The sequence below is a fragment of the Gymnoscopelus braueri genome (assembly GCF_963280865.1).
Source record: "Gymnoscopelus braueri genome assembly, chromosome: 14".
Taxonomy (NCBI): Eukaryota; Metazoa; Chordata; class Actinopteri; order Myctophiformes; family Myctophidae; genus Gymnoscopelus; species Gymnoscopelus braueri.
Genome location: NC_137619.1, coordinates 2,394,038 through 2,407,623, shown reverse-complemented (window position 1 = coordinate 2,407,623; position 13,586 = coordinate 2,394,038).

Sequence of the window (13,586 nt, the reverse complement as noted above, 5' to 3'; positions counted from 1 at the left end):
GGGCCACCAAATCTTTGAGATTGGAACCTTTTGAACCCTAGAATTCCTTTTCTGAGGGGAACGTTAGCCAAAAACAGCAGATCTACAAGCTCACAACGGCATTGTGAGCTTGTAGATCCGCTATTTTCGCCAAAGAAGTTTGATGTAGGGGGGAAAGGAGCAGACCAAGTACTAAGTATTGAAGGTTTAAGTGGTTAAATGACGCTATCAATGAAATCTATGAAAGAGTTTAATCTGCAACACAATAGTAAACAATGTAGTGGGGGTCCCTGCTTCATCTCTCTCTCAACTAGGGGGTCCTTGGCCTGAAAAACCTTGAAGACCCCTGGTTTAGAGGCAAAGACAGCAGTCCCTCTTTAGTTGAAGTCTAGTGCCCCCTAGTGGTAATAACACTGCATTTAGGGCAGCACTGTTTCCAGAACATAATTATGTAGGCATAAATATCCCTTAAAAAAAAACGTTCCTAGTTTTCTGTTTGTTTGTTTGTATTAATATAATTATTTGCTATGTTATCTTCAAATTGTCCCCTCCCCCCCAACTAAATACAAAATAAATAACAGGTAAGCAAAAGGCTTTTCCACCCCTGAATGAAGTGAAGTATATATTCAATTTCAATTCAAACTTTATTCCAGACACACAGGGGGTCCATATTTCATACAGATAAAAACAAACAGATTAAGAAAGTAAAAAATAAATAAATAGATAAAAACACAAAATATACAGGGACATACTATTACATACAAATCACACATAAAGACTATTTCTCCAGTGATTCCGTAGTCTGGATGAGTACCGGAGACAACTTTTCCCAGGATTGACTAAATCCTCAATAATACTATTCCTGGACTCATCCAGGCGAGACATGAACCCATACATAGAGTGCCTTAAAAGAGCCTCACAGGTGTGTATACCACTTGTCACAAATAAGTGACTGGCACTATGCCATCTGGGGACCTTAAGTAGAATCCTCAAGGCATCATTGTATGCTACCTTGAGCCTCCGCATACTACCCTTCTTGTATGAGCTCCACAAGAAGGCTGTATACATGGGAGTGCAGAATGCTTTAAATAGAGCACATTTAACAGGATCAGAACACATGCTGAACCTTCGAAGCAGCATATTGGCCTGGGCATAGAGTATGCGGCACTGCCTAGAGATATCTCTATCATCTTGGAGGTTATCAGTAAAGATGTGGCCCAGATACTTAATTTCCTGACACAATGAAAGAGGACTGTTACTTAAAGAAAAGGCTGGAAAAGCCAATTTCTTGTCATCCTTACTTCTCACAATCATGACACTACTTATTTTTGCATTATATATAATGTCATGATCAGTGCCATACTTAGAGCAAATTTTCAGTAGCTGTTGTAATCCTCCACTGTATGGACTTAGTACAACCAGGTCATCAGCATACATCAGGTGATTGATAATAGTGTTTCCTACCATACATCCCGTATTGCACATATTTAGTTCAACTGATAGATCATTCATATAGACGTTGAATAAGACAGGGGACAAAATCCACCCTTGGCGTACCCCATTACTAACAGAGAATTGGGCAGATAATGCATTGCCCCATTTGACATGCATTTTCTGATTTGCATACCAAAACACCAGTATACGTACAATGAGTTTTGGTGTGCCTCTATCAAGCAGTTTCTGAAACAGTTTTAGATGGTTGATCCTCTCTTGCTGTACCACCACCATGTCTCTCAGCTCCTTCAGCTCAGGCCAGAGGTCAGGTTGTAAGAGGGCACCTGGTTCAACATTGCTCTTATTATGGCAAAAAATTATACTGTCCATACAGGAAGGTGAAAGTAATTAGCAAGTTTATTTATAAAATCATGAAGCAAGCCAAGCAAGTAGCATGTTAGCCTAACAAGGCTTTCTCCTGTGTCCTCTGTACCTCTCTGCTCACCTCATCCTCCCAAAACATAACTCCCCCCGTACAGAGTTAACCTTCTTATACTGGAAAGAATAGGGATGTGTTTCCCCTGAATTTAACAAGAAGGAATTCACATTAAAGCAGGAGTCAAACCCTTAGATACCCTTAACAAAAGAAATACACACCCGTTGTCCTAAAAGAAGGACCACACCACCTTGCCCTGGAGGCATCATATAGCAATAGTGGTGTATATATATATATATATATATATATATATATATATATATATATATATATATATATATATATATATATATATATACATATATATATATACATATATATATATACATATATATATACATATATATATATATATATATATATATATATATATATATATACACATATATATATATATATATATATATATGTATATGTATATATATATATATATATATATATATATATATATATATATATATATATATATATATATATATATTTTTTTTTTTTTTTTTTTTTTTTTTGCAAAGGATACACTGTGAATAGCTGTTGAAAATAAAAGGCATACATGTGTAATAAAAAAGTTACAAAGTTACAAACTACTGGCAGCGAACACCAAGTTCCAGAAAAGAACAGGCAATAAATGGACCTTCCAGGACCGAGCCACAGGTATGCTGTGGCTCGTCAGTTGGACTACATACTTGTGAGGCAAAAGTGGAGGAACTCCATCCTGAATGCTGAAACGTACAGTACATTCAGCTCTGTGGGCTCTGATCACCGCCTGGTCTCCATGAGGGTACGATTGAGCCTCAGGGTCCCCAAGCCATGCCCCAAGTTCTGTTATGACTGGAAGGCATTCACGACCAACCCTGGCCTTCAAACCAGGTATACTGAGGAGGTTAGGACACGCTTTCGGCAGATGGATGTACCATGTACGCAGGAACAAGGGCCAAGGTGATGACCCCAGATGGTAACAGTAAGGATTTTGACATCCTGGATGGAGTAATGCAAGGGGACAGCCTAGACCCCGTCCTCTTCGTCATAGTCCTGGATTATGCGCTCAGGAAGGCCATCAGTGGACAAGAGCAGGATTTTGGCTTCACCCTAACAACAAAGAGGTCGAGACGACACCTCACAGTTGTCCTGACATAGCTTGACTATGCGGACGACGTCAGCCTGCTCTCCAACCATGTGGTACAAGCACTGAAGCTCCTGAACAGAGTGGAGTCAGAGTTTGCCAAGGTTGGCCTTCGGCTAAATGCCAAGAAAACCTAGGTTATCACCTATAACCTCCTATTGGAACATCCACCTCTGACAACAACAGGAGGCACTGCTCTGAAGGAAGTCAAGGACTTCAAGTACCTGGGCTCATGTGTCAACTCAACCGAGCAAGATCTTAAGGTGAGGAAGGCACTTGCATGGAGGGCCCTGAACGGCATGACCAGTGTATGGAACTCCAACCTCCTCCGACAAAACTCAGCTTCTTCTATTCAACGGTAGAGTCTGTTATACTCTATGGCAGTGAATGCTGGACCCTGAAACCAACCCGCAGAAGTCTCTAGACGGGTGCTACACCAGAATGTTGCGTGCAGTACTTCACACCAGCAAGAGTACACATGTTACCAACATGAGGGAATGCCAAGGGTTAGCGAGAAAATAGCAGCCAGGAGAATGAGATTAGCAGGACACTGCCAAAGACATCAAGAGCCAGCAGCCAGCAAATTGGTGCTGTGGGAACCAACACACAACCACGAGGGCGTCCCGTACTAACATACGTGGCTATACTCAAGAAAGATGCAGGAGAGGACCGCTGGCGTACATATCCGATCTACAAGCTCACAATGCATCGCATCGCGAAACATGTAACCGAAATGTATATAGGGGCTGAAGTGGTTAATGTGTGTTTTGTAATAATAATCAAAATCTACAAAGTAAGTAGGGGTTACGTAGTTAACCCCAGTTTTCTTAGTTTTGTAGTAAGAAACTTACTTATGGGATATCATCGCCCTCTGGCGATGGCACAGAGCACAACACATGAGCTCCCGGAAACAATCTTCGATTGGACAGGGTTCTGTGACGCAAACCGGATACCGGTTGGGTTATAAAACCCCCAGCGTCACTAGGTTCGTCCTCTGATACCCTTCACTCTGCACGCTAGTCGAAGCGCACAGAAGGGGTTTCCGGTAAGTTTCTTACTACAAAACTAAGAAAACTGGGGTTACCTACGTAACCCCTAGTTGTTCTTTTCGTTTCTTCATAAGAAACTTACTTATGGGACACCAAGACCCCCCTGGGGAGTCCCAGGAGCAACCCTATCCAACCTGTACGCCCCAAGGTCAAAAGGTCATGCCTCCCGGCAAGACCCCGACCCCCAGACGCATGACCCAAAAGGTCATAAGGAAGAGAAATGAGACAGGAGCCCATCAGATGAACCTGACCTCTCCCTGAAAGAGAGCCAGGCTCCTGTCCCCACCTTCCATCCCTGGGCCTGGCCCAGCCGTTCCCAGGGAAACAGAAAGGAGACCACCGGTCAAGGGAAGAGAAACCAGCCAAAGCCAGTGCCGGCTTCCCCTGACCATAGTCCCACCCCATCCCGACCACGCATGACACCCCAGGTGCCATCACGGTCGAGCCAGGGCCACAGAGGCCAACACCTCTGGCAAGACTCCACACCGGACGGCCAGCGGCAATAACCGTGTCCCCAAGGGACATGTATCACCGGTCCAACCACCTTCGGTCGTTCACCGACCCTTCACGGGCCAGAACCACAGGTCCAAAACCCCGGGGAACTCGTGAAACACCTCATCCCCGCCTTGCCTCAGAAGATCTCTGAAAAGCGGGAGAGGCCAGGGTTCAGCGTAGAGGAGAGGAGCGATCTCCGACCTCCACACTCCCCATGCTGGGGCCACCAGCAGGACCGTCCTGCCTTGGACCCTGACCCGCTCCAGAATGGACGGGATCAGTTCCAAAGGTGGGAAAGCATACAGCAGAACGTCCGGCCAGACGTGTGCCAACGCGTCCACCCCCAAGGAGGAATCCTTGTGATTCAAAGAAAAGAATCGTGGACACTTTGCGTTTCCCCCGGACGCAAACAGGTCAATCTGAGCCCGACCGAACCGGAGCCAGATCAGGCTCGCCACCTGCGGGTTGAGAGACCACTCCCCATACCGAAGTTCGCCCCTAGACAGCAGATCCGCTCCGCTGTTGAGGAGACCCGGCACATGGGAGGCGCGTAACGAGGCTAGGCGCAACGTGCTCCATAGCGTCAGTTCGCGTGCCAATTTGTCCAAAACAACAGAGCCCAGGCCCCCTTGTTTATTGACATAGCACATCGTTGTGGTGTTATCCGTTCTAACCAGAACATGACATCCCACAATGCGGTCCTCGAACCGTCGGAGGGGGAGGAAGACCGCCAACAACTCCAAATAGTTGATGTGGTAAACCTTTTGAGCAGAAGTCCACACCCCCCTGGCTGAGTAACCATCGTGGACAGCCCCCCAACCTGAGAGGCTAGCGTCTGTGGTAATCACCTTTCGTGACACCACCTCGCCCATCCTGACTCCACCGGACAGGAAGGACGCCTGTGACCACGGTTGCAACGTCGTCACGCACCGGGGAGATATCACCACTTTTAGAGACTTCATGGTGTGCGGTATCCTAAGACTCCGCATCCACCTTTGAAAAGGTCTCATGTGGAATCTGCCCAGCCGGATCAGGTGTATGGCCGAGGCCATGAGACCTGCAGCCTGCATGCATGTCCTGTACGCGCCCCTGCGCCCCACACGGAAAGAGCGCACACATGCCAGGAAACCGGCCAATCTGTCTTGAGACAGGCGCGCCACCATCGTGGATGAGTCCAAGGAAATCCCCACGAAGGTGGTTTGCTGGGATGGGACCAGAACACTCTTCTGAGTATTGATCGTAAACCCCAGGGACGTCAGGTGCGCAATGGCTACCTTCGTGTGCCGCGCCACCTCCTCCCTCGACCCCGCCGCCAGCAGCCAGTCATCTATGTACAGTACGTCACCAGGCGGAGACCCTGCTGGCGTAGCGGGGCGATAGCCGCGTCCGTGCACTTCACGAAGACCCGAGGGCTCAGTGACATGCCGAACGGGAGCACCGTGTATTCGTATATTTTGCCTTCAAAGCCAAAACGTAGGAACTTCCGGTGCGCGGGGTAGATTGGGACGTGAAAATAGGCATCTTTCAGATCTATACTCGTCCACCAATCCCCCTGACGTATCGATCGCAACAACCTGGCCGTTGTTAGCATTTGAAATTTGAAGATCGTCAGAAACCTATTTAAACCTTTTAGGTTCAGAATAGGTCTCACGCCCCCCCCCCCTTTCTTTTTCACCAGGAAATATTCCGAATAGAAACCTAGCCGGCTCTGATTCGGGGATAATTCTCTGATAGCACCCTTGCTCAGCAGAGACACAACTTCCTCCCGTAGCGTCACAGCCGCCTGGCCTGACGCTCGGGAGAAAATAACCTCGTCCGTCAGGGGAGGTCTACAGGAAAATTGCAACCTATGCCCTTTCGTAATGGTACGTTGTACCCAAGGATTTGGTTTGCAAGTTTCCCACTGCGCCAGGCAACGAGCCAGAGGGTTCGTGGGGCCGGAGGGGGTCAATGACGTCATCAGCTCCGAAGAGCTCTGCCTCGTTGCCAAGGTAACTGGTGAAACTGCCGGCCCGACTGGTGTAACCAGTGGGAGGGCGTCCACGGGGGGCAGCAGCGGCCGCCTCCGTCCGTGTTTCAACGGACGCGAAGAACTCACCGCGACGAGCCCGTTTCCATGGGAACCGGAGGCGTCGACACTCCTTTCGAAGAGACAGCGGAACCCTCACTCGGCTGAGTTTTTACCCGGAACGAAACTCCCGTCCCTCTCGGGGAGAGTTGAAGGGGTAACACCAGGTTCCGTTGGTCCGTCAACTTCCGTCTCTTGACGACCGCCATCTTAGGGAGGTCAACTGGGGGCGGGCCTCTTGTGCGGAGACGTTGTTGCTACACGGAACAAACCTTTCGTCCCACCGGGGAGTTTTGACGGTGCAACACCGGGGCTGTCTGAAAAACGCATTTCCGCCCTCCCTCGTCCGCCATTTTAGGGCAGTTGAGGGAGGCCGCCATTTTGGCTCTCGGCCGTCCTACAGATGAACTTTGCAGCCATCTGCCGGATGGAAGAGGGAACTGCAATGTCGCAGTTGGAAATGTTTTTTTATTCACAGAAGGCCCCTGTTTCACATTGTGAAAACAACACTCTATAGACATTTGATTCATAGCAGAAAGAGGTACTACCTGCGATTGATTCATCATGGTCATGGCACGCACAGGAGTTGTCCCTGCAGTGTTCGGAATAACGTCCAGGGTGCAAACCGAACACTGAGGGCTCATAGCATAACTTCGAGGACAGGGCACCCCACCGGGGTACGATCCACCTCTAACATTAGTATGAGAAGAAATGAGCATTTGTGTTTTCGGCAACAGGTTTATTCCACACACACAAAGCACATTACACACATTTGACTGAAAGGACAGCATGGCAATTAAATTGTCTTTTTTAGCGTCTCTTATAGTCTCTGTGTTCCCGCGGAGCCGCCCGTGGCCCTGTCCGTCGGGCGCAAGAAGAGCGCCAGTTCTGGTCCCCAATTGGGGAGCTGACCCCGCATAATACCGGCCAAGTGGCCGTGACGGGATCATAGACCGTCACTTACCCCTCCCTTTGCGACCAGCCCCGAGGTCCTTTCGGGGGGGTTTTATCGGAGGGGGGGTTTCGGAGTCCTTGCGCTTCCTCACGTCCCCCACGCGGAGGGAGCCGCAGGGACGTTCCCAGGAGTTGGTTCTGGTGGAGGACGACCTGGACGCTCCTCGCCTGCGTCCAGCGACGGCGGCGGCGAGGAGACCTGCGGTCGCCCCTCGCCTTTGCTGCTCCTCCGCCTGTGTCCTCCCGATCAGGTCCGTGCTTGTGCGCATTAGCTGCTAGCAGAGTGAAGGAAGAGGACGAACCTAGTGACGCTGGGGGTTTTATAACCCAACCGGTTTCCGGTTTGCGTCAGAGAACCCTGTCCAATCGAAGATTGTTTCCGGGAGCTCATGTGTTGTGCTCTGTGCCATTGCCAGAGGGCGATGATATCCCATAAGTAAGTTTCTTATGAAGAAACGAAAAGAACAACTAAAGTTTTCAAATAATTGTAGTGGAGTAAAAGTACAATATTTTCCTCTGAGATGTAGTGGAGTGGAAATAAAAGTACTGAAATTTGGAAATACTCAAGTAAAGTAAAACATACCTCAAAATTATACTTAAGTACAGTACTTGAGTAAATATAATTAGTTACATTTACTCCACCGGCACAAAGTCCAGAGCAGGCAGCAAAATCAACAATACAATTACTCCATGACCGCGCGCGCGCGCACACACACACACACACACACACACACACACACACACACACACACACACACACACACACACACACACACACACACACACACAGACACACACACACACACACACACACACACACACACACACACACACACACACACACACACACACACACACACACACACACACACACACACACACACACACCAAGCCTGGTGCCAGGATGAAGTGACTGAGGGGGCAGTTGAAAATGGCGAGGTGGCACATCATTTCTATATAGTAAAACAATATGTTATCATTTTTGCTGTTTTTTTTTTTTTAATGATATTCGAACTGTGGTGCCACTATATATGTATATGAATTGAATACCAAGGCCCTCATTGGAAACAAGTCCGCAAGGACTTTTATGAACGGACCTGTTAGACAAAGTATTTTAAATGTAACTGTGCTGTTTTACATTTTTTGCCTAATAAAATATTCGCTCTGTAGCAATGATTACTATCACAATATAGTACTTTAACCTTTTTACCAAAAACAACAAAAATACCAAAAAATATCACTTACCCTACCTTTAAAGTACAACAATACATGGCAAATGGAGGTACTCTTCTTTAATGTTTCAATATAAAATATCACAGAAAGTTAAAAACATCACCGAGGGAGGGGGGGGGTCCTATATTAAAGCAATACCATAACAAGACCTCAAAATGTGTGAATTGTTAACAAAGAATTCCTTAAAACAATGATAACAGGGTGATGGAGCAGGGACCCATTCCTGGGACATGTGAGCCTTGTCCAGTGAAGGCACAGTCTAATTGCATCAGCCGACAACTGTGGGAGAGCCCACCCCATTGTTTTTACGCTCTATCACTAACGTCTGGAAAATACCCCAATCACCCAAAACAACAGGAAACACGCCTACCTTCCATGATGTCACTGAGCAGCCTGAAGGCACCCGAGGACCCGCCCACCTCAGACATCAGCAACGTTATGAAAATCACATAAACATAATCGTGTGGCTGAAAATCGCCCAACGTTAGTGTTCTAGGGCAGTGGTTCTCAAACCTTTTTGGCTCAGGTCACCCCTGTAAATAACTTTTTCATCCACGGCACCCCTGAATTACATTGTTACTTACTTACTTATAGGACCCTCCATTTATGTCATATTACGGTACTTAAAAATGTAAATATTTCTGCCTAAGATACAGTATGTCATGCGGAAAACTTGAGAGAGTATCAATTACCATTTGGGCAGGTTGAAAATAATTCTATACTTTTACGTTTAACAGATCTACTAACCGCTCTACAAGCTCTACAGATCTACAAGCTCACAACGCATCACAACGCGATGCGTTGTGAGAAACAGAAAGTCAAAGTTAAGTGTGTCTGTGGGGTTTTATAAATATATTGAACCAATGAAAAGTACTAACAAGAGCTTGTGACTAAATAATAAACGGCTGAATGCACCATAGGGCACTGACTCTAAGCGTGGGAACACCAGCAATTTTTGACAAAGAGATTTGATGTAGGTCCAAAAGTGATATGGCTCAATTCCAAATATTATCAAAACATTCTGACGCACCCCTGGACTTGTGTCACGACACCCTAGGGTGCCACGGTGCACCCACTTTGAGAAACCCTGTTCTAGGGTTAATGGAAAGAACAATGGCTTCTATTTCAGCATCTTAATTTCCCAGTAAGAGAGAGGCTGTAGTTTAGTATTAGCTTGGAATACCGTTATAAGCTGTGTCACTGAAAGCCAATGTTAAAAAGTGTCTTTAGGGGCTACTGTCCACCAAGACATTTATCCTGAGTACAGTATGTATGTTTTTAACTGTTTACAATGAGAGCGTCATGTATTTATACTGTGCTGCTGAAGGTCTATGTTGTTCTTTTTTAACTTCTTGTCGAGAGTTGAAATATTTTCAACCTTTTCAGACTTTGGTGAAAACACACATATCAGTATTTATAAACCTATAGGTTACACACATATATATCAGTATTTATAAACCTATAGGTTACACACATATGTCAGTATTTATAAACCAAGGTTACACATATATATCAGTATTTATAAACCTATAGGTTACACACATATATATCAGTATTTATAAACCAAGGTTACAAAGTGCTTCATTAGGAGATTCTAAACATTAGACACATTACATCATCAGTGTTGCCATGTCCGCTTATTATAAGCGACTTTGGCCTTGTTTTTCCGTAAAGTCATCACTTTGGGGCTTGCTTCTAAAGCGTACATGGGCAACTGGCGGCCCGGGGGCCACATGCGGCCCCCACCTTCACTTAATGCGGCCCGCAGGTTAATATCGAAATACTGATATAATATTGATTTCAGCTGTTACCTTTCCAAACATGCAAACATGTCCCGCTTTAATTACTTCAGTCTATATTAGTAGCTTAATGACTAGTATTAAAATTCTATTGTCTTTTTTATGTCCAATGTATTTGTATTTAAGTTCATGAAGATAACATAAGTATAACTAAATGAATTTGAAATTAAATTAAAATTGTACTTTTCTGGATTCCATTTCAAAAATAGCAAATAAAATACAAGCTCAAAACGTGTTGCGGTGAGATGTGTTTTAAGCTTGTAGATCTGCTATTTTTGCTACCTTTGTTTGGCATAGAATGGCATTCATTTACGAAAACAGTTAAAATACGGAGATAAGAGGTGTCTGCCTGACAGCAATGTGTCTCTGGAGTGAGTGTGTAAATATAGTGGCCCTCTACATCATCAAAGTTGCATCACCCCTGTTCTAAAGTTGTTGCTTATTTGGGCCTGCTTCCTAAATGTTGTTTAAACCAGTGGTTCATGTCAAGGACTCCACAATTAATATGTAATTGTCCACAGACCCCCATCTGGAAATTATTTTTTTGCCAAGGGACCATAGAAGATTTGTTCAAAATAGCAGATCTACAAGCTCTCAATGTGTTGCATCGTGGCGCGTTTTCGATCGGCTATTTTTAAATAGACAGTGTACGGTAGGCTATATATGTGGTTAAAGTGGTTCAACAGATAGTGATGCTATATTAAGTCATTTTGCTGCGGACCCACAGCCTAGTGGCTTCTTTTGGGCCTGTTTTCATAGACCTGGTTCCTTGTTTCTCTCACAAAATCTGGCAACACTGAACATCATGCAGATGGCATGATATTCACATGACACACGCGCACGCACACACGCGCACGCACACACACACACACACACACACACACACACACACACACACACACACACACACACACACACACACACACACACACACACACACACACACACACACACACACACACACACACAAATGGACCCTTACAGGTCCATTTGGTTCTATTTGTACACTGTCAGAGTTAAATGAACACTGAGTATTTTTGTACACTCTCAGAGTTACAGACCCATAAGGGTCCATTTGGTCCCCTGGTGGGTCCAGCACCAGAGGTTGATAAACCTATAAAATAGGTGCTATACTGTAGCACCAAAAGAAGTTCCTCTATATGATTATGAGCCAAAGAACCACTTATAGTGTTTTAGCACCACTTTAGTCAAGGCAAGACAAGGCAGTATGAAAAGCAGGAAAAGCAAGGGAATCCTTTAATGTTTATGAGTTTAGAGCAGGGGTCTTCAACAGGGGGTCCGGGACCCCTAGAGGGTCCTCAGAGTTACTACAGGGGGGCCGTCAAATCTTTGTGAGATTGGAACTTTTTTTTTTTACAGCAAAGAGGTTTGATATAGGGGGAAAAGGAGCAAATCAAGTACTAAGTATTGAAGGTTTAAGTGGTTAAATGTCTGGAATTAACAATAAAACTGAATTTACACAACACTGATGATAGTCAATGAAGCTATCTATGAAATATATGACAAAATTAATCTGCAACACAATAGACCACCGAAGTCTGACGTCATTTACACATCCTTTGTTTGTCTACCAGGTTCGCAGTTTTCCACCCCCGTTCTGAATCCCATAGACGTATTTAATATCGCGTCAAATAAGAACTGTGTTCCAAAAATAAACAAATGACCCCGGCGTGTTGACTCTTATGGATATGAAGCATCAACTGACGGTGAGAAAACGCTAATGTTACTTCCGCCGAATTAGTTACATTTTCGCCAGAAACAGACTGTATCAAATATAAGTGACTGACTATCATAAACGATACAGAACCCCCTCCCTGACAATAACGCCGACACGCGGTGTTTATTTTTGGACCACAATTCTTATATGAGACGATTCTAAGATGACCCAATGTTATTCTCCATAGAGAAATTACTTCCGCAAACCTGGGGATGAACGAGTCACGTCAGGACTTCGGTGCTCTATTGTAAATGTAGTGGGGGTCCCTGCTTCATCTCCCTCTCCTTGGGCTGAAAAACCTTGAAGACCCCTGGTTTAGAGGCAAAGACAGCAGTCCCTCTTTAGTTGAAGTCTAGTGCCCCCTAGTGGCAATAACACTGCATTTAGGGCAGCACTGTTTCCAGAACATAATTATGTAGGCCAAAATATCACCTCTTTTTTTATCCTTGCTGGTTTTCTGTTTGGTTGTTTGTATTATTTTAAATATTTTTTATTTTATCAAATTGTCCCCTCACCCCAAAATAAAATAAATAACAGGTAAGCAAATTCTAAAATAAATAGATAAACGACCCAGACATTATGTCTATGAGATAAATGACCCAGATATTATGTCTATGAGATAAATGACCCAGACATTATGTCTATGAGATAAATGATCCAGATATTATGTCTATGAGATAAATGACCCAGATATTATGTCTATGTGAAAATAAATGCATCAACTGAATGAGTCAACGTTATGATCCTTCAATGAATCACATATTAATATTCTGTGATGCACATGAATGTATTTCTCATAATACTGCATATTCCATATATGGATAAAACACATCATCATTGGTCTTCTAGATGTATTATATTAAAATAATCAGAAACACATAAAATAGACGCTGACAACAGTGTTTAAGTTTTAATATGAGTTTATTGAGAGGCTGAATATGAACATTATGGGAGCTCTTTAAAACACTGGTTCTCACACTGTTTCAAGTCAAATGTCCAAAAGTTTCCAATATACTTTAAAGATTTTGACAAAATGTTCAAAAATAGCAGATGTACAAGCTTGGATATCTGCTATTTTTTTAATAGACAACATATGAAATATGGATAAAAGGTTAAAATGGTTGTGTTGTGACATTATATTAACACATTTTGCTGGAGACCCCCTGGAACCCCCCCTTCCCCAGGACCCCTTTGGGTCCCCAGACCCCACTTTGAGAACCA